This window comes from Leptonychotes weddellii, unplaced genomic scaffold, assembly GCF_054177405.1.
Source record: "Leptonychotes weddellii isolate Sample4059 unplaced genomic scaffold, ASM5417740v2 HiC_scaffold_4802, whole genome shotgun sequence".
Taxonomy (NCBI): domain Eukaryota; kingdom Metazoa; phylum Chordata; class Mammalia; order Carnivora; family Phocidae; genus Leptonychotes; species Leptonychotes weddellii.
The window spans coordinates 1,066-7,028 of NW_028015198.1; the positions used below are offsets into that span (position 1 = coordinate 1,066).

Here is a 5,963-nt window from a genome sequence, read left to right on the forward strand (position 1 = left end):
TGGGATTATGACCTGAGCCGAAGGCAGACGCTTAACGACTGAGCCACCCAGGCGCCCCGAGAGCTTTAAATTTATGTGAGGCATATGCTCATCTTATGAATTGTGAGGGTAGACCTTTTTTTAAAAAAAAATATTCCTATTGATACTGAGATAACATGCTTCGTTGTGTGTGATTTATTTATTTGAGAGAGAGAGAGAGAGAAATAGTGCATGCACAAGCTGGGAGAGGGGCAGAAGGGGAGGGAGAGGAAGAGAGGGTGAGAAGCAGTTTTCCCTGCTGCGCGTGGAGCCTGATGCGGGGCTCAATCCCACCACTGTGAGATCACCACCTGAGCTGAAAACAGGATTCGGATGCTTAACTTACTGGGCCACCCAGGCACCCCACTTTTATTTAAATTTTTAAATTTTTTTAAAAGATTTTATTTATTTATTTGACAGAGACAGACACATCAAGAGAGGGAACACAGGCAGGGGGAGTGGGAGAAGCAGGCTTCCCATGGAGCAGGGAGCCCGATGTGGGGCTCGATCCCAGGACCCTGGGATCATGACCTGAGCCAAAGGCAGACGCTTAACGACTGAGCCACCCAGGTGCCCCCAGGCACTCCACTTTTAATGTGTTTTAATTGCTAGTCCTTTGAGTTACAGAAATATTTGACAGCCAGCCTCCCTCAGTGTCAGTTTATACTTACTGGCCCATGGATTTCTTTAACTTTCTTGGTAATTCACTTACGTGTTTAGAGGGATGCCTGCTAGGTTTATTCTTTATTTTTGATAATTTGGTATTTTGTGATGGGATAATTTCTAGGTTATTCTGTTGACCACAATCCTGGAAATGCAAGTCCTCAAAGATTGTTTTGAAAAACCAATGCTTAGGTCCTTGGTTGAGAAAAAGAAAAAAAAAATTTTTTTTAACATTTTCTCTTTAGCATGCAGCAGAATTGATTAAAACAGTGGCATCTCGCTATGATGAATATGTCAATGTGAAAGATTTTTCTGACAAAATTGGCCGTGCCCTTACTGCAGCAAGGAAGGATAATGACTTCATTTATCATGATCGAGTTCCAGACCTTAAAGATCTAGACCCTATTGGCAAAGCCACACTTGTGAAATCTACCCCAGTCAGTGTACCCATCAGCCAGAAATTCACTGGTATGTCAAGTATTCAGATACACTTTAATCTTACTCATCTTTTCCCCAGTTTAATCTGTTTTTTTTTTGTAGCTAAAATCATATAACTGCGGTTGTATGCTTTGAATATGATTTGAATTCATGTTAATGAATATGAATAAATATGAAGTGTTTTATCTATAGTGAAATTTCAAGATGGAAAGTAAATGGTAATAAAGTATATGCATACAGCAGAGTCAGAGAATTTGAAACTGTGTTTGAGTAATGATAGACTTTAAGCATTTGTCATTTTGTTCACATTTGTTATATTATTTAAGATTCTGCCATTAAAAATGAACATTCATAAATATGACTTTAAACATATAAACTTACGGAGTTACGGTTGTATGAGATAAACGTTATCCTTGGATATTGTAGATATATTCAATGTATAGTAGTCTCTAGCTGAGATCCCAAGAATAATACTCTGATTTATTGGGAAAGGGTGATTATCTTACATGTTTCTATTTAGCAAACAAGATGTATTTACCATGTGCCAGGGACTCTTTTTAAGTACAGGCAGTAGCTCAGAATCCATATTCTTACAGTAGTCCCATGAGATAGGTACTATTATTATCCCCATTTGACTGATGAGGTTATTGATGCACAGAGTGCTTAAGTAATTTGCCCAATGTTGCAGAGCTAGAAAGTGGTGGAAGGAACTAGAAATCAAACCATGGCACTCTAGGCTTAATCAGTTTAATGAACAAATGAACAGTGTATTTTCTTATGCCTAAGTCTTCTTTACCAAAGATCTTTTTATGTTAATGACAAACACATCTTAAAAAGTTAAAAAAATTAAGTTCAAAGAAAAAGAAAGCTTTCATTGTTATTGTCCTTGAATATAGTGATGTAAAAAATCTCTTCATTATTGTACTTTTAATAGTGATTTGGTTTTGATTTTTAAATATTTGTAGACTTTTTATGTGAATATTGGAAAGGGAATATGAGCATTCACTCTACAGATGGAGTTTTGTCTTGAAATTTTGTCAATTTTCATGCCTCATGTTAGATTTGTTTGAGAACATGGTTCCTGTGTCAGTTCAGCAGTCATTGGCCGCCTATAATCAGAGGAAAGCCGACTTGGTTAACAGATCAATTGCTCAAATGAGAGAAGCCACCACTTTGGCAAATGGGTAGGTAGAGCTTAACTTTCATAAATGTATCTTTAAAGTTCTAATGTTTTCTGTTTGATTGTTCTATAACTAAATAGTTTATGAACACTTTAGTTTTCTGAGTCGGAGCTGAATGTCAAGAATATGTGAAATAGCAAATACACACACATATGTACTTCTTGTGGATATTATATTTATTAAGCCCTAGCAAATGTATTTGGGATAAGTTTGATTACTGAAACAAAGTGAGAATTTTTGACTACTAATTTGCATTTTCGGGGATATTTATTTGAGGGAAACGAGAAGTAGAAATGAACTTGTAAGATACATGGTATATTCAGTATTCTGAACCAATTTTTGTTTCTGGTGGATTAAGGCTAAAAAAATAATTTGTTGGTTTTCAAAATATCTTAAGTATAATTTTCAATAAAATGCAACAGAATATACCTATTTTAAGTGTATAGTTCAGTTCTTTCTGATAAATGTTCATACCCATGTAACCACCACCACCATGATCAAGATAGAGAACATTTCCATCACCCTAAAAAATTGATGCCTCTTTCACTTTAGTCCTTCTTCCCCTGGCCCTTAGCCACTGTTGTCTGCTCCCTGTCACTCTAGGTTGGTTTTACTTTTTATACAGTTCAATATAAATGTAATTATTATAGCATGTGTATTACATTATATGTACATTACTGTATACAGTACATTGTAGTATTGCTACAGTATATATAGTATGCAGCACAGTACATACAGCACAGTATATAGTCAAAATGTGTTAGACTGCTTTCACTTAGCATGTTGAGATTCATCTATTTTGTATCAGTTTGATCCTCTTTATTACTGAGCAGTATTTCATTTTATGGTTAAATAGCAGTTTGTTAGCCCATTGTTGGTGGACATTTCAGTTGCTCTGAGCATGATGCACAAATCTTTGTGTGGACATGTTTTATTTCTCTTGGGTAAAAGCTAGGCTTAGAATTGCTGAGTTGTGTGGTTGGTGTATGCTTAACTTCATGCAGAATAGCCAGATTGTTTTCCAAAGTGGTTATTCCAGTTCATATTCCCACCCATGCTTTTTGGGGACTCTGTACCCTCAGCAGCACTTAGTATTGTCAGTCTTTTCACTTTTATTCATTTTAGTGTGTGTGTAGCAGTATCACATTGTGGCTTAATTTGCATTCCTGTGATTACTACTGGTGTTGAGTAACTCTTCATGTGCTTATTAGCCATTTATATATCCTATGTGAAGTGTCCGTTGAAATTTTTTGCTCATTTTTTTAAATTGAGTTTTTCGTGTTCTTTATGTATTTTAGAGCAAGTCCTTTGTTAGATATATGTCATTGAGATTTTTCTTTCTTTCTTTTTTTTTTTTTTTTAAGATTTTATTTATTTATTGCTCAGCAGGGAGAGAGAAAGAGAGCAAGCAAGAGCGGGGGGGGGGGGGTGGGCTGCAGAGGGAGAAGCAGGCTCCCTGCTGAGCAAGGAGCCTGATGCAAGGCAGACACTTAACTGACTGAGCCACCCACAATTCACCCCTGAATTTTGACTTTTAATTACTTAGACTGAGAGAAGTTAAGTTTGAGCTGTGAGCCCAAGGTAGCTAGTATTCTTTAATGTATATTTCTTACTTTTTTTTTTTTTTTAAAGATTTTATTTATTCATTTGACAGAGAGAGACACAGTGAGAAAGGGAACACAAGCAGGTGGAGTGGGAGAGGGAGAAGCAGGCTTCCTGGCGAGCAGGGAGCCCGACATGGGGCTCGATCCCGGGACCCTGGGATCATGGCCTGAGCCGAAGGCAGACGTGTAATGATTGAGCCACCCAGACGCCTCACTTTTTTGGTTTCAATTCTGAACTGTGAACTTAATTTTTTAATAGTTTTGTTTTAATTTTATCAATCACTGATTTTCTGGTTTTTTTTTTTTTATTGTTTTGTTTTGTTTCTTTTTTTTCCCCCTTTATCTTTGTTCTGTTTTTCCATTGATGAGGGTAATCACTTTTTTGGGGTGCTAACTATTGATTAGGATATATAGGAGATTAATGTTTTAAAGATGACTTAGACCTCTAGATGACACAGTATCTCATTTTTTCAGGGTGTTAGCTTCCCTTAATCTTCCAGCAGCAATTGAAGATATATCTGGAGATACTGTACCTCAGTCTATATTGACTAAGTCCACGTCTGTGATTGAACAGGGAGGCATCCAGACTGTTGATCAGTTGATCAAAGAGCTACCTGAACTGCTACAGAGAAATAGAGAAATCCTAGATGAGGTATGTTTTAAGAGATTTGTTTTTTCAAGTAAAAACTGTTTTACCCCTTGGTGTCCAGCAGAGATTAGGACTGGATGCTTTCTTCTGTTGGGTTTTGTAGGGTAATACTCACCATCCTGATGAACTTAATGTGGCCCAGAGCTGCCTTTCAGCTTCAAGAGGAATTCTGATTGAATGAGAATAGGTTCATACATGTCTTAAGGGTATATAAATGCACATTAATGAAACTCATGTGACCATGATGTACTATTGATATACCGTGAGAAATTACTGTCATACAAACTGTTCAGAGCCTTCATAACTAATGATTTCTTTTCTATGAAAGATTAGATTTCTTGGTAAACGTGGAATCAGACTAAGGAAGTTAGGCCATCAAATATTTTGTAAGCCCACTGCTTCCATCTTCTAGTAGAGAGGGCATTTTATCAATAGGAATGGAACACTAAAGTTTTTTGGCTAAAGTCAACTGTTTGACAGTGTTATTTTTTATTGTGCCTTCACCTCTTTCCCCTCATTAATTCATTTCTTCCTTTAATGATAAATATATTCGAAATGGTTATATTGACTTTTGCCAGTTTAGGAGTCATGTCTTTTAGGTAACTTCTGTTGTCAGTGCTTTAATCTATGATATTTTAATTTTTCAGTTAATTTTCAGGGGATATTATATTTACATCATTTCCAAGTACTTTGGGACAGGGGTAGAGTACTTAAGTACTCTGTGCAGTCAGAAAGCTGAGTATAACTTTTGATTCCCCCAAACATAGCTACTCATAGCCTACTGTTGACTTTGGAAGCCTCACTGGTAACATAAACAGTTGATTAACACATATTTTGTATGTTATTATATACTGTATTCTTAAAGTAAGCTAGGAAAAGGAAATGTTACTAAAATCAAAGAAAATCATAAAAATCATAGATTTATAATACTGTACTATAAAAAAATCCACTTGTAGGTGGACCTACAAAGTTCAGACCTGTATTATTCAAGGGTCATCTGTATTTAAGACAGTGTGAACCTTGGGGATGAGAATATTTACCTCTTGGGTTTTTTTTTTAAAAGGATCACCCTTTAAAAGGATCATTGCGATTATACTAAATGATACGGTGATGGTGGTGGTGGCATATTGGCTATTGAAAAAGGTCAGGAAACTTAAATGAAAACTTACTGCAGTATTGGCCTGGGGAATCTGATTCATGAGGGGTTCTACATTAAGTACACCATCAGTGTTACCAACCTCATCTATGTAGATGTCGTCAATAATCAGAAAATTGAAAGCAAATAGAATTGATGTTATATATCAGTACCAAAGCCTTGCTGTGCTGAGCTTGCTAGACAAGCAGAATCTCAGACCCTATCTCAGACCTTCTGAATCAGGAGTTGCATTTAACAAGATCCCAGGGTGATTT

General features: G+C 36.3%; 1 long non-coding RNA gene across 1 annotated transcript; it reads left to right on the forward strand.

Moving 5' to 3' along the window:
• Positions 1 to 908: 908 nt before the first annotated feature.
• On the forward strand, positions 909 to 5,680 carry LOC145719486 (uncharacterized). Its single transcript, XR_014142411.1, has 3 exons — positions 909 to 1,149; positions 2,180 to 2,303; positions 4,379 to 5,680. It is a non-coding gene; the product is annotated as an uncharacterized LOC145719486 (long non-coding RNA).
• Positions 5,681 to 5,963: the final 283 nt, after the last annotated feature.